Below are 16,926 nucleotides of genomic sequence, written 5' to 3'. Positions count from 1 at the left end.
GTCTCCTTCCCCCTTGTCGACTTATAACAGTACGGTACCCAAGGATCTCAGTCCACCCTCCGTTCTCGAGTTGCCCCTCCAACTGACTTTTCTTCCGTTCAAACTGTCCTCCAACAACATCAGGCTCGCTTCTCTACTCTTGAGAACAAATTGGACGTCGCCTTCGCCAGCATACTGGCTAGGTTGGAAACTCTCGACCCCCGTCAGGTGACACCCCCCACAACGACTTTCTAACTGTGGGCCATGGTGGACAAAAGCCTGACTTCTAATGTAAAATTTGGTACACTTTCTTTTTTTTTGTTTTAAATCATATCGCTTGGTATTTTATTTACTGGCACTTCAGTGCTGTACGGTGCGACAAATTTACTCGCAAATGCGCCTAAAAATAAACCATGCGACTTAAACAAAAAAACGCCTTTTAAAAAGTACACGCACACATTGAAACTCATCTTAACTGTATTATCCCAGATATTTGAAGTTTTTTTTTTAAGTAACACATTAATTAATTTCCTGCGTAATTCATTACATTTATTAGTAATTCCGTTTGTAATTCAATTACATTTTTGGTAAAGTAACGAGTGACTATAATGAATGACTTTTTCAAAGTAATTTTCAGAACACAGCCGTCAGCATCATGAAGCAGTTGGCAGGTTGGTGTTCCATTTTTGTGTCTATGTCCTATAATCATGTTTATTGTTAAAGGTCAAATATTTTCATGTTGCTGCTGATGTTTAAACATGCCTTCTTAAACCGGAGCACTTTATTTCACATTTTGTTCTTTTGAGTTTTTTTTAGTTGAAGAATTGAGCATAGCTACCGTATTTTCCGCACTATAAGGCGCACCTAAAAACCACAATTTTTCTCAAAAGCTGACAGTGCGCCTAATAACCCGGTGCGCTTTATTACGATTCATTTTCATAAAGTTTCGGTCTCGCAACTTCGGTAAACAGCCGCCATCTTTTTTCCCGGTAGAACAGGAAGCGCTTCTTCTTCTACGCAAGCAACCGCCAAGGAAAGCACCCGCCCCCATAGAACAGGAAGCGCTTCACCCGCCCCCATAGAACAGGAAGCGCTTCACCCGCCCCCGGAAGAAGAAGAAAAAACGCGCGGATATCACCGTACGTTTCATTTCCTGTTTACATCTGTAAAGACCACAAAATGGCTCCTACTAAACGATCCGGTTCATAAAAAGACGCAATCTCTCCATCCGCACACGGATTACTACCGTATTTCACAGCAACTGAACCGCACTGTGGAACGGGAGCACGTACGGTGAATATTCGCTCCACAGGGAATGAGAAGTCATCCTTCACTGTGGTTCTAGCTTGCCATGCTAACTTCCACTCATGGTGATATTCAAAAGGAAGACCTTGCCAAAAGAGACCTTTCCAGCCGGCGTCATCATAAAAGCTAACTCGAAGGGATGGATGGATGAAGAAAAGATGAGCGAGTGGTTAAGGGAAGTTTACGCGAAGAGGCCGGGTGGCTTTTTTCACACAGCTCCGAAGGCGAACACACCTTCACTAAGACGGGCAGACAGCCTCGGACGACATACGCCAACATCTGCCAGTGGATCGTAAATGCTTGGGCAGATATTTCGGTCACAACTGTGGTCCGAGCTTTCCGGAAGGCAGGATTCACAGAACAACAGCGACACTGACTCCCGATGACTTCTACGAGACGGAACCGGCCATTTTGGATCCCACGCTAGCGCAACTTTTCAATTCGGACACCGAAGACGAAGAATTCGAAGGATTTACGAATGAAGAATAACTTCAGAAGGTGAGCGCTATGTTTATTTTGTGTGTTGTGACATTAACGTTCGAGCAACATTATGTTACTATTGCTCTACACCATTTTGAATTTTACTATGTTTGTGATTGCACATTTGCGTACATTTTGGGACAGAGTTGTTAGAACGCTGGTTTTCAATATATTATTAAAGTTTGACTGAACTATCTGACTGTTTTTTTGACATTCACTTTAGCGCAGCGTTTTTTTGACATTCACTTTAGCGCAGCGTAGGCGCGGCTTTTAGTCCGGGGCGGCTTATTGGTGGACAAAATTATGAAATATGTAATTCATAGAAGGTGCGGCTAATAATCCGGTGCGCCTTATAGTGCGGAAAATACGGTAAATGTTTTTTTTACAAGAAAATTGGAAATTATATTAGACTATTCTTATATTATTTAAGGCTTTGTCTTTGTTCTTATCTCAAAACACCTCTTAAGTTGGGATAATCTTATGAATCACCTGCTTTCGCAAAACCTGCTCAGTGGCCTTGTGATTAGACTGTCCGCCCTGAGATCGGTAGGTCGTGAGTTCAAACTAGGGCTGGGCGATATACCCAATATACTCGATATATCGCGGGTTTGTCTCTGTGTGATATAGAAAATGATTATATCGTGATATTCGAGTATACGTTCTCACGCAGCTGCTTTTAGCTGCGGGCATTACACTGCAGGCTCTTCTCACTCTTTCTTGTTTCTGCTTCTCACAGAGACTTAAAACAAGCGCACCTTCTTACATATGTCACATACTGTCGCGCGTGCAATGTCATACGCCCTCGCGGAGCAGAGAGGTAGCAGCATGGCTAACGTTAGCTGTGGTGCAAGCGGAGAGGTGCGAGTGGTAATACGAGAGAAAGAAGGTGCGAATCTGGTAACAAATGAAGGAAGAATAAATAATTCCAAGAAAAACAGCAGGGAGTCCATCGTCTGGCGGTGGTTTGGCTTCAAGCGGAAAGATGTCAAGTATGCGGCAAAAGCGTTGCTACAAAAAGTAGCAGCTCTACTAATGTGTAGCATCATTTGAAAAGTCACCCGCTAAAGAAGGAAGAGTGCTTGAAACTGCGCATGTCAACATCTTCGGCCAGTGCCACCCAACAAAATGCCCAAGCAACCATTTCCAGATCAACACCGTATGAAAAAAATGATCAACAACAGAAGGAGATAACGTCCGCAGGAACCTACCACATAGCGAAGGACATACACTATTTGATTTCCTATTATGCAGCTAATTTTTATTTGACAGTTTTTTAAATATCTTGTGTGACATCATGCACAAAAGTGCACTTTATTTGTTTTTAACTATTGTAGGGCGTTCTGTACAAAAAGTGCACTTTAATTCAGTGTTGTTTTGATATGTCATCTTAGTGACATCATGCACAAAAGCTATATATAGCTTGTTTTAAAATGTCTCTGACAATCTTGCACTTTTTGTTTTGGAAATTACATGAATGTTTGTGCCATTGCTTAATAACTGTTTAATAAATACACTTTTGGTAAATTGACTTAGTTGTGATTTCTCTCTCTGCATGAAAGTTTTAAATGAGCATATATTAATGCAGTATGAACAAGAATGTTTTAATGTAGACACATAGAATGATCATACTGGTGTGATTATATGCATCAAGTGTTAGTTCAAGGCTAAGGCAAAATATCAAGATATGTATCGTGACATGGCCTAAAAATATCGAGATATTAATAAAAGTCCATATCGTCCAGCCCTAGTTCAAACCCCGGCCGAGTAATACGAAAGACTATAAAATGGGACCCATGCTTGGCACTCAGCATCAAGGGTTGGAATTGGGGGTTTAATCACCAAAATGCTTCCCGAGCGCGGCCACCGCTGCTGCTCACTGCTCCCCTTACCTCACAGGGGGTGGAACAAGGGGATGGGTCAAACGCAGAAAGTCATTTCACCACACCTAGTGTGTGTGACAATCAGTGGTACTTTAACTTTCCTTACTTGTTGGTACCTGTTTTTGTGTATTTGGAGTCCCCATCAGTCCTAAAAAAAGTATAAGCCAAATCACACTAAAGTGGCCACGAAGAATGTTTTTTAATTATTTTTCCAGACCATAGTAACAGACTACAAGTCTGAACACTCTTAAGTCATGTTTACTCTGGAAGTCATGTCTACCCCTAGGGTCTATTCTGTTCTCATGTGTTATCACGTGATTGTCCAGCTCTGTGGGCAGACGATCAAATGAGGTTATCCTACCTCATGTGACAAGTTTAGCAGGTTACTGTTGTGGAGTATCAGCAAATGTGCCATAATATCCCTTTAGCAGTATATGCCCATATATCCCCTACAAGCAACCTGCTCATTAAAATCCTGCACATAATAGGACAGTACTTCTCAATAATTTTTTGTCATGCCCCCCTTGGGGACATAATTTTTTCAAGACCCCACCCTCCCAAATTGAAATACGATAATATTTATTATTTATCCGTACTAACCACTCTATGAGTTTCTGGCACCAGAACCTACATGCCACCTAGCTGAAAACTATGTGGGAAGCACTGCAATAGGACCAGGTCCCCAATAACTGTCAAAAACATCTGCCTTTATGATATAGAGCAGGGGTGTCAAACTCAAATACAGAGTGGGCCAAAATTTAAAACTGAACCAAGCCGCGGGCCAAGGTTGAACAAATTAACCTTTTAATGGGGACCCAAACAAGTTTTGCATTGAATATTGAACAAGCAAGGCTTGTATAACTTTATAGTGACATGCAAAATCGAGTTTCAAATAATAATAATTAAAAAATATCAATGGCATATCAAATACAATTTAAATACCAATTGAATGCCTCTTTTCTATTTGCAGCCTTCTGAGGTAAATATCGACATTAACTATTTCCACAGGCTATTAAATTAGAAAATAAAATAACAATGAATAAACCAACCATTCAGGACTTTAAACTGCTCAGTTTGCAACACACTGATCTAATCTGATGTGCCCAAGCCAGATACCTGCCATCTTTTCTTAGATGCTAGTTCATTAATGTCGGGGCTCAGGCTTTGAGCTGAGGCATCTTTCATTATCGAACAAAGTTGTTCATCAGTCATTATACCTCGTAGTCCACCCGGACCACAGTCTTGGGGGCGTGCTTTAAAGGCACTGCGTTTATCGTCCTCCACGAGCTGTCGTCACGTCTGCTTTTCATCCATTCCCACAACGTGCCTCTTCTTGGGAGGCTGTCCACAAGGTTGCGTAGTGTGTTTACAGGAATTTTCGACCATTCTTCTAAAAGTGCATTGGTGAGGTCACACACTGATGTTGGTCGAGAAGGCCTGGCTCTCAGTCTCCGTTCTTATTCATCCCAAAGATTTTCTATTGCGTTCAGGTCAGGACCCTGTGCAGGTCAGTCAAATTCATCCACACCAGACTCAGTCATCCATGTCTTTATGGACCTTGCTTTGTGCACTGGTGCACAGTCATGTTGGAAGAGTAAGGGGCCCGCTCCAAACTGTTCCCACAAGGTTGGGAGCATGGAATTGTCCAAAATGTTTTGGTGTCCTGGTGCATTCAAAGTTCCTTTCACTGGAACTAAAGGGCCAAGCCCAACTCCTGAAAAACAACCCCATACCATAATTCCTCCTCCACCAACTTTCACACCCGGCACAACACAAATGTACCGTTTTCCTGGCAACCTCCAAACCCAGACTCGTCCATCAGATTGCCAGATGGAAAAGCGTGATTCATCACTCCAGAGAAGGCGTCTCCACTGCTTTAGAGTCCAGTGGTGACGTGCTTTACTCCACTGCATCCCACGCTTTGCATCGGACTTGGTGATGTATAGCTTAGATGCAGCTGATCGGCCATGGAAACCCATTCCATGAAGCTCTCTGCGTACTGTACGTGGGCTAATTGGAAGGTCACATGAAGTCTGGATCTCTGTAGCAACTGACTGTGCAGAAAGTCGGCGACCTCTTTGCACTATGCGCTTCAGCATCCGCTGACCCCTCTCTGTAAGTTTACATGGCCTACCACTTTGTGGCTGAGTTGCTGTTGTTCCCAAACTTTTCCATTTTTTTTTTTATAATAAAGCCGACAGTTGGCTTTGGAATATTCAGGAGCGAGGACATTTCACAACTGGATTTGTTGCACAGGTGGCATCCTATGACAGTTCCACGCTGGAAATCACTGAGCTCCTGAGAGAGGCCCATTCTTTCACAAATGTTTGTAGAAACAGTCTCCATGCCTAAGTGCTTGATTTTATACATCTGTGGTCGGGCCAAGTGATTAGGACACCTGATTCTGATCATTTGGATGGGTGGCCAAATACTTTTGGCAATATAGTGTAAATCAGATGTGTATCCGATGCGACTGTAGTCTGAACAATCCGGTTGCATTCATCCGACCAACACGTCGTCAAAAAGCAATAAGCATCATAATTATTGGCCAAAATAGACAATTGCAAAATAAATAGTTGACAAATGAGCAGAAAACATGCCAAAAATAATATGTTTCAGGAACTCCCATTAATGTTCTTCAGAGAAGACACAGAAGCAAATATCCCACAAACTATGAGAGCCAAGTGCTTGCATGTGCAATAATTCGGTTCAGGAAATGTTGACTTTGATTGCACAAGATCCTTAAAATTGCCCCAAGACGCCAGGACTGAGATTGACTAGAATTGGAGCCATGTTTACTTCCGTAACCACTGAAGCATATGACGTCATTATGTCATGTCTGCGTGCGAGTCAGACTGCAGTCACTTTAGACATCACATTTTATTTGTGATGTGAACAACTACATATAAAGATTGGATTTGACAAAAAAAACTGAATTGGACATCCTACCCTGCATTGTAAACGTAGCATTACAATCAATCTAACATCCATCTGCAGGTTTCCCACACATTTGATTCATGTGCAACTAAGGGTGATGAGTCATGTGTGAGACACAGTATTAATAGATGCGACGAGGCTTACACTTCTCTTGGAATCAGCGGTTTTATTTTATTTTTTAAGTGTCACGAGGTTGCCACTTTGCAAAAATCAACAAGGACGATACTAAAACAAGCCTACCTCTACGATTTCCCATCGTTGGCACTATAATTGCATAGTACCAATTAAAGAGCTATTATTTATTTACTGCAAAATAAAACAGAATCAAATAGTGCTGACGGCGTCTTGCTGCTTTCTAATATTTGGTTGTGCCCTGCTCAGATGAAAACAGTGCAAACACTCACTATTCAACGAAACAGTTGGTGAGTGTCTGCCTAAAAACACAAGGAGAAAACACGCACATTGCACAATTGAGCACACGCTCAATGCAAGCAAACCTCTCTGCATCAAAGACTGGGTCTTACCGTGTAAAGCCCAATCCTGCACAAGGCAAGGGAGAGCTGCATGTGCTCCGACATTACGCTCAGCAACAGGCGTATCCCGCGGCAACAAGCGAGCAAAGCCTCCCCGCGTTAGTGAAGGGATGGAAGGGGGGGCGGATCGGGAGTAGCTGTGCTAAGGTGTCAGGTCAACGACGGTAGCCTGTCTGCATTTTGGGGTCTTGATGTAGACAGCTCGAGCCGGGCTTTGCAAGAGAGTGACGCTCGTCTAGTGTTTACCCGCCATATTCGTTCATAAAAACTGAAAGTGATATATTGTCACGTGTATCTGTGAGCTTGGGCGCAAGATTAGAATGTGCGGATCTTTCTTAACACAGTGTTTAAGGACGCAATGACAACTAGAGATCTAGAATAAGACTACAAATTGGATTAGTCACCATTACCCACTATGTCCATACATACTGTAAGCATGGCTTCAAGTCTGAAAAACCTGCACTTTGTGTGTGTGTGTGTGTGAGTGAGTGAGTGAGTGAGTGAGTGAGTGAGTGAGTGAGTGAGTGAGTGAGTGAGTGAGTGAGTGAGTGAGTGAGTGAGTGAGTGAGTGAGTGAGTGAGTGAGTGAGTGAGTGAGTGAGTGAGTGAGTGAGTGAGTGAGTGAGTGAGTGAGTGTGTGTGTGTGTGTGTGTGTGTGTGTGTGTGTGTGTGTGTGTGTGTGTGTGTGTGTGTGTGTGTGTGTTTGATGGAGGTCAGCAAATCAGGAAGTGAAGTGGATTATATTTATATAGCGCTTTTTCTCTAGAGACTCAAAGCGCTTTTAGTGAAGCCCATTATCTACGTACATCTTTAAACTACATTTAAACCAGTGTGAGTGTCACTGGGAGAAAGGAGGGTAAACTGGAATCGAACCTGGAACCCTCAAGTTGTTGACACGGCTGGTCTACCAACTGAAATGTGTAGTAATAATCACAATACTTTTAAATGTCCACTTGAAAGAAATGTTCGACTGTCCTAATGTAGGCAATTATATTTTAGAAATGTGAAAACCTATTAACCCTATAACCCAATTGTTAACTTGAATAATATTTTTGGAATGCTTTGACCACATGGTCATTTATTCGGGGTGTCCCGATACAACTTTTTCACCTCTGAGATGCTTGAGTACTGACCAATACCGATATTGATCCGATACGATATCAGCAGTAATCATGCATACTTTTATTATGTAGTGTGGAATGTCGAAAAAAGCTTGATCAAGTAAGTGAAATAACTCATAGAACAATGGTAGTTATGAAAAAGTAATGCAGCTGTACCGGGGAGGAGCGCCTCGCATAACTCACAGAACATGGTCCGACGAGGGTCAGTTTAACAAAAAAAATGTTTTAAACTACCATAATGTCGAGGTGACTTTTCCTGTTTTATCCACAATTTCTTAATTTTTACTTTCTCTTCTCACTCCATGCAAATACTCAACCGCGAGACAACAAGATGGCGCAACCAAACCTGATAGTTGATACTGCTACCTGATTGGCTGTTAGCATCTCACTCCCACTGATCAGTGATCACTTCCAGCGTTGCTCGGTTGTCAGACACTGAGTGCCTTTGTTCATGTAACAAACCTTGCTTCGCAACTTCCGGTTTCTTCCAACAAAGGAGAAAAAAAAAGTATCGAACGTTTTACCAAGTGCATTTTTTATTGATATCGATTATGTGTCTATCGCAATGTATATTGATATTTTGTTGTCAATCCCTAATCCAATACACCTGTGATACTTATTTTGTTGCAAAATGCAGTTTTTGTTGACAACAAAATAATTTGATAGAAAAAAAAGTACTTCTTCTTAAAAACAGTTTTATTTGATATTGATTACATGTCCATCACAATATACATATATATATATATATATATATATATATATATACTGTATATATATATATATATATATATATATATATATATATATATATATATTAGTATGGCATATTAGTATGGCATCGCCATTGACTTCCAGGAAGAGGCTTGATGACAACCCCGAAAGAGTGGAGGGACAGCAGACAGCCCGGAAAGACGGCAACCGGGGCAGGGAGGGGTAGCATCCCAAGCTGCAGGTCTCGCAAGGGAGCACCCATACAACGCTACGAAAAACCCTAAAGATACATCAGATCAAGATAGGCTGCCTAAGGAAACCCGTGGTGCAACGCACAATGCCAGTACCCTGTACGGCACCTGATGAGACGGAGGAGGATTCAGGCCCGGACACTCCCCACAGTGCCCAGAACCTCCAAGCACCACCAGCGCAACCCCAAAACAGACCGTCAGAGGGGGGACGCGTGGCGTAGAGCGCTACCTGGACACAAGTCGAGGGACTGATCACCCTCGGCTGGGTCGCCCGGGCGAGGGTGTTTGATTAAGACCCGAAACACCCTATGACCCCAGAAGAAACACTGATGATGTGTCCAGGTTGCACCATGAGGTGTATTATAAAACGAATCTAGTATGGCATCGCCATTAACTTCCAGGAAGAGGCTGGATGACAACCCCGAAAGAGTGGTGACAACTGGAGAGACAGTTGACAGCCCGGAAAGACGGCAACCGGGGCAGGGAGGGGTAGCATCCCAAGCTGCAGCTCTCACAAGGGGGCACCCATACAACGCTACGAAAAACCCTAAAGATACATCAGACCAAGATAGGCTGCCTAAGGAAACCCGTGGTGCTACGCACAGTGCCAGTACCCTGTACGGCAGGGTCCATGCTATCACGTGTTGATAAAAATATAACATTTACATAATACAAATCAACTACAGGCTTCCCAAATGCTGTAATAAATTAAGCATGATGAGTTGAACATATGTCAGCATGTGGCCCCACTTTTAACTCTTTTTTTTTTCCAAACACTTATTGCAAACGCTTACTTACAGTAAGTCATTAATCTGACTAAGTAAGTCATTATTTTGTCATTATTTGGACATAGTAAATTACTAAGTCAAAATATTCACTTACTAAGTCATAATAATGACATACTTAGTATCTCAGGTAACTAGGACTGTTTTGTTTTTACTTTACGGAAAACATATCGAGATATATATCGTATATCCCCATTCAGCAAATGGAGCAGAAAACACAACCAAAAATTGTAGGCTTCTTCACGCGCGAACCCGGCCTACTTCACCGCAGTATGTAGTCTATTGCCCCCCAGGCTGTAGTGGCAGCAACGAGGTGGAGACGTAATGGCGACAGGCCGAGTTACACCGATCCTTACACCCACCCACCCCCTTCCCCGGCAAATTTTCTGGGGGAAACACTGATTTTGATATAATTTTATCGCACAGCCCTATCCTGTCATATCTCACAAGACAGGGTGGAATAACTTATTGTTCAGATGGGGAAAAAAACTGGTGAACCAAGCTGTGTTTGTTGAAAATTAGAATGGACTCTTAAATCTTCAATTATAAAATTATATTTACCACAGTTCTCTTTGTTTCATGAAGCAGCCCTAAAGTCAGAGTAGAGTGGTTACAACAAAAGCAATTTGTAGCAGTTAAAGCAGTACATCTTTGGGTGAGATGTGCAATCAATGTTTTAAAAGAACATCAATATGAAAGGAAGTCAAGGTGCTTAGGCATTAGCATGATAGCATTAGGAAACCTCATAAATACTCTCTGAACAAAACGAGCTGGCAGAAGCGCACACACACTAGTCAGGAGTTGACTTGAGGAACTCTGAAATGTATTTGACATTACAACCAAAGACGATACACACCATTGACAGAGCGGGTCAAGCCACTTTTGTCCAATCTGGTTAAAGACAAACAGTAGTGATGAACTTAAATACCATCCATTTCCATTTTCTATCGCTTGTCCCTTTTACCATTAAATTAAAATAAACAAACACAAGGAACTTATTTATGTACACTATACTGTGCTCCAAAATCCTGCATAATGTGTGTTAATGTGTGCATCTGTTACTTCTAAGCTACAGAGGGAAATGTTGCTGACCCAAAAATGCTGCAGTCATGATAGCAGTATAATATGAATATGTCTTGTCTACTTAGCCTCAGAGGGTGTCATCTTTTACAGACTTTAAAAGGTATGTCCACTACATGTTATGTAAGTAATCAATCAATCAATCAATCAATCAATCTTTATTTATATAGCCCTAAATCACAAGTGTCTCAAAGGGCTGCACAAGCCACAACGACATCCTCGGTACAAAGCCCACATACGGGCAAGGAAAAACTCACCCCAGTGGGACGTCGATGTGAATGACTATGAGAAACCTTGGAGAGGACCGCATATGTGGGTAACCCCCCCCCCTCTAGGGGAGACCGAAAGCAATGGATGTCGAGTGGGTCTGACATAATATTGTGAGAGTCCAGTCCATAGTGGATCCAACATAATAGTAAGAGTCCAGTCCATAGTGGGGCCAGCAGGACACCATCCCGAGCGGAGACGGGTCAGCAGCGTAGAGATGTTCCCAGCCGATGCACAGGCGAGCGGTCCACCCCGGGTCCCGACTCTGGACAGCCAGCACTTCATCCATGGCCACCGGACCTGTGCCCCCCCCCCCCCCTCAAGGAAAAGGGGAGCAGAGGAGAAAAGAAAAGAAACGGCAGATCAACTGGTCTAACAGGGGGGCTATTTAAAGGCTAGAGTATACAAATGAGTTTTAAGATGGGACTTAAATGCTTCTACTGAGGTAGCATCTCTAATTGTTACCGGGAGGGCATTCCATAGTACTGGAGCCCGAATAGAAAACGCTCTATAGCCCGCAGACTTTTTTTGGGCTCTGGGAATCACTAATAAGCCGGAGTTCTTTGAACGCAGATTTCTTGCCGGGACATATGGTACAATGCAATCGACAAGATAGGACGGAGCTAGACCGTGTAGTATTTTATACGTAAGTAGTAAAACCTTAAAGTCACTTCTTAAGTGCACAGGAAGCCAGTGCAGGTGAGCCAGTATAGGCGTAATATGATCAAACTTTCTTGTTCTTGTCAAAAGTCTAGCAGCCGCATTTTGTACCAACTGTAATTTTTTAATGCTAGACATAGGGAGACCCGAAAATAATACGTTACAGTAGTCGAGACGAGACGTAACGAACGCATGAATAATGATCTCAGCGTCGCTAGTGGATAAAATAGAACGAATTTTAGCGATATTACGGAGATGAAAGAAGGCCGTTTTAGGAACACTCTTAATGTGTGATTCAAACGAGAGAGTTGGGTCGAAGATAATACCCAGATTCTTTACTGATTCGCCTTGTGTAATTGTTTGGTTGTCAAATGTTAAGGTGGTATTATTAAATAAATGTCGGTGTTTAGCAGGACCGATAATCAGCATTTCCGTTTTCTTGGCGTTGAGTTGCAAGAAGTTAGCGGACATCCATTGTTTAATTTCATTAAGACACGCCTCCAGCTGACTACAATCCGGCGTGTTGGTCAGCTTTAGGGGCATGTAGAGTTGGGTGTCATCAGCATAGCAATGAAAGCTAACACCGTATTTGCGTATGATGTCGCCTAGCGGCAGCATGTAAATACTAAAGAGTGCAGGGCCAAGAACCGAACCCTGAGGAACTCCGCACGTTACCTTAACATAGTCCGAGGTCACATTATTATGGGAGACGCATTGCATCCTGTCAGTAAGATAAGAGTTAAACCACGACAAAGCTAAGTCTGACATACCAATACGTGTTTTGATAGGCTCTAATAAAATATTATGATCGACGGTATCGAAAGCAGCGCTAAGATCAAGAAGCAGCAACATAGATGACGCATCAGAATCCATCGTTAGCAGTAGATCATTAGTCATTTTTGCGAGGGCTGTCTCCGTAGAGTGATTTGCCCTGAAACCGGATTGAAAAGGTTCACAGAGATTGTTAGACACTAAGTGTTCATTTAGCTGCTGTGCGACAATTTTTCCGAGGATTTTCGAAATCAAACACTTGTAGAGCCCTAGAAATCAATTTTATTAGTTTTTTCCCCCAAAATGTTGTTTTTTCGACCTCCTCGTCGGCCACGGATGTGGCCATTCCCAGGTCGCCCACCTCGTCAGGTACAACGGCGCTCTACGCGTCGCCGCCACCTAACTCTACCCCGGTGGATACGGGGACACGTGGTCTGGCAACCCACCGCCATGTCTCCCTCCCGCCCTCCTATGACTATTCATCATTGTTTAGTTTTTATTTTATGGACATCTATTATCTGTCCTTAAGGGAGGTGCTCTGTCATGTCTGTTGATCATGTTTTTGTTTTAGTCATGTTCGGTTTTGTTTTTGGACTCTTTGTGCACTCTTGTTTGTTTTGTCACCATAGCAACCCATTAGTTTTCACCTGTCATGTCACGAACCTGTCTCACGCTTTGCACTCGCACACCTGTAACTAATCATGTCACTGCTATTTAAGCATGTCTGTTTCTGCTGATCGTCCTGGTGACATTATCCTTTCAGACCATGATACTTCTGACACCCCTGCTACCTCTGTTTGTCTTCATGCTACCATAGTTCCATGCCAAGTAAGTTTTTGTTTATTGTTCATAGTTTCTGCCTTTGTGCAAGTTTTGTTTCGTTAGTCAAGTTTGTTCTCCGCCATTGTGCGCGCCTTTTGTTTGCTTCCTTTTTTGTAGTCTGTTTGTGTTTAAAATAAAAGATGTACTTACATTCACGCCTTGCCCGCGCCAACTTTTCTTTGCATTCCGGGAAAACAAACCCCAAGGTCCTTGTATTGACAGAATGTCACCAGCAAAAATGTTTTTCCGCACGAAAGTTGGACGTTTTGGATGAGGCTTCTTGGAAGGTGCTGCGCGCCATGGAGGCCGAGACGCTGCGCTATTCCTCCGTGGAGCGTAAGGACCTGGTCTGGGGTCCTGGCGGAAAACTGGTGCCATTGAGCTCCGTGTGCCCTAACAACGTTGGCGCGTCTCCCCAGCCACGGAAGCGCCGCTCAAGACAAGGGACGTTGGGGAGGCCTTCCACGAGGGTATAGGATGCGCCGCTCCCGCAGGCTCCTCCCACTCCGGGCGGAAGCAGGCTGCTGCCAGCCCCGCAGCTCAAGGATGACATCACAGATCAGGATTTTTTTTTTTCTGAATTCTTTTTCTTTCGATCACCCAGCCCCAAGAAAAAACTTTAAGACCAAGATCCATCAGTATCAGGACATGTTTCTAAAAATCATAGCAAGTCAGTCACAGCCATCTGTATTTCATGCCCAGCACCCCAGGACTCAATCCCCGCTCACATCACAAAATTCTTCTTTTTTTTCGCCCACTCGATCCCAGGTAGAAAAAAAAAATACTTTTTGGACAATTTAAAGGGGAGGATTCTGCCCCCCTCTTGACCTCCCTCCACCCACCCCAAAAGTTGGTTCCAGACCGCGGGGAGCGCGTCTGGTATCCGCTCCTTGAGGGGGGGGCTAGGGCTGGGAGCTGTTCAGGTGGGGTCGCTCAGCGTCATGCCAAGCCACAGCCTCTAGCACGGCCGCCACCACCAGTTCTTCGGCCTGCCAAGCCACAGCCGCCAGCCCGGCCGCCGCCACCGGTCTTTCGGCCTGCTAAGCCGCAACCTCCGGCCCGGCCGCCGCCACCAGTCTTTCGGTCTGCCAAGCCGCAACCACCAGCTAGGCCACCTCCACCTGCACCTGTTCCAAGGCTAGCACCAGCGCCAAGGCTAGCACTACCGCCAGGGCTAGCACCAGCGCCAAGGCCAGCGCCAGTAGCAGCACCACGGCTAGCTGCTCCATGGCTAGCACCTGTCGCTGCACCACGGCTAACGCCCGTAGCTGCTCCACACCGCCAAGCACCTCCAGTACCTGCACCACGTCAAGCCACTCCACGCCAAGTTCCTGTCACAGCTCCAAGGCTAGCATCATGGCTAGCGCCCATAGCTGCTCCACGCCGCCAAGCACCTCCAGTACCTGCTCCAAGTCAAGCCACTCCACGCCAAGTTCCTGTCATAGCTCCAAGGCTAGCATCACGGCTAGAACCCGTCGCAGCTCCACGCCGCCAAGTGCCGCCAGTCGCAGCTCCACGACGCCAAGTGCCGCCAGTCGCAGCTCCACGACGCCAAGACCCTCCATGCCAAAACCCTCCATGCAAAGACCCTCCATGCCAAGACCCGCCATGCCAAGACCCGCCATGCCAAGACCAAGACCCGCCATGCCAAGACCAAGACCCTCCATGCCAAGACCAAGACCCGCCATGCCAAGACCTGCCATGCCAAGACCAAGACCCACCATGCCAAGACCAAGACCTTCCATGCCAAGACCAAGACCCTCCATGCCAAGACCCGCCATGCCAAGACCAAGACCCTCCATGCCAAGACCAAGACCCTCCATGCCAAGCACCGCCATGCCAAGCTTCGCCGCCTGACGCGCCACGCCAAGCTTTGCCGCCTGCCACGATGACGACGCATCCACCTCCTCGTCTGCCACGGATGTGGCCATTCCATGGGCGTCCGCCACGCCAGGTACGCCGACCTCCTCGTTGCCGACCTTGTCAGGTATAGCGGCGCTCTACGCGTCGCCGCCACCTAACTCTACCCCGGTGGATACGGGGACACGTGGTCTGGCAACCCACCGCCATGTCTCCCTCCCGCCCTCCTATGACTATTCATCATTGTTTAGTTTTTATTTTATGGACATCTATTATCTGTCCTTAAGGGAGGTGCTCTGTCATGTCTGTTGATCATGTTTTTGTTTTAGTCATGTTCGGTTTTGTTTTTGGACTCTTTGTGCACTCTTGTTTGTTTTGTCACCATAGCAACCCATTAGTTTTCACCTGTCATGTCACGCACCTGTCTCACGCTTTGCACTCGCACACCTGTAACTAATCATGTCACTATTTAAGCCTGTCTGTTTCTGCTGATCGTCCTGGTGACATTATCCTTTCAGACCATGCTACTTCTGACACCCCTGCTACCTCTGTTTGTCTTCATGTTACCATAGTTCCATGCCAAGTAAGTTTTTGTTTATTGTTCATAGTTTCTGCAAGTTTTGTTTCGTTAGTCAAGTTTGTTCTCCGCCATTGTGCGCGCCTTTTGTTTGCTTCCTTTTTTTGTAGTCTGTTAGTGTTTAAAATAAAAGATGTACTTACATTCACGCCTTGCCCGCGCCAACTTTCCTTTGCATTCCGGGAAAACAAACCCCAAGGTCCACGTATTGACACAGAATCAGAATAGTTTTTATTGCTATTGTTTGAGAACGGGTTCACAAACTAGGAATTTTTCTTGGTGCAATCGTGCAACATAAAACACATGGATAGTATACATTTTACCCTTGTGTTGTGTTCTGGTGACTGATTTAAAAGTTTTATCTCTAAAAAATGTAGTTAATTGATCAGCCTGACCCAAAATTCCATGACTTTGTCCACAGAGGATATCAACAGACAATTCTGTTCTGGGGAAAGGAATGTTCCTGAATGTGTGGATGTAATGGGGGTATGCATGTTTTCCTTTTGGTATGATAATTAGACACTTTTGTCCAAAGCGACTTACCAGGCAGACACTATTGTCCACCCTGAGCACTTGGTCCACCTCCTGTTGCTGATGTGATGCCACGCAACAGATTCCAATCCCTGTTGACGTCATTACATTTTGTAAACAACATGACAGTATCTGAGACGGAAAAGAAAGACAAACTATGGAAACTCAGACTCTGGCTTGATTCATTCAGAGAGAAATGCCTGCATGTGGTACCAGAAGAGCACAACTCTGGGGATAAGATGATGATGCTGCAGACACTGCAATATAGGATACACCAACACACAATGCTGAAAGTGTGATGTTCGCCTTTGTTTTACAGACGACAGGGACTGTTTTTAGGACTTTCACCACCAATGAAAGTTTTCATGACTAATGTC

At 44.4% G+C, this 16,926-nt stretch overlaps 1 protein-coding gene across 4 annotated transcripts in view; it reads right to left on the bottom strand.

The window, feature by feature from the left end:
- The window catches only part of LOC133623351 (ADP-ribosylation factor-like protein 15), a 314,561-nt gene that overhangs the window by 284,363 nt on the left and 13,272 nt on the right, over positions 1-16,926 (bottom strand). The window lies entirely within an intron of this gene.

This window comes from Nerophis lumbriciformis, linkage group LG12, assembly GCF_033978685.3.
Source record: "Nerophis lumbriciformis linkage group LG12, RoL_Nlum_v2.1, whole genome shotgun sequence".
Classification (NCBI taxonomy): Eukaryota; Metazoa; Chordata; class Actinopteri; order Syngnathiformes; family Syngnathidae; genus Nerophis; species Nerophis lumbriciformis.
Note: the sequence above shows the minus strand (reverse complement) of the source record. Positions and strands in the feature narration are given on the sequence as shown.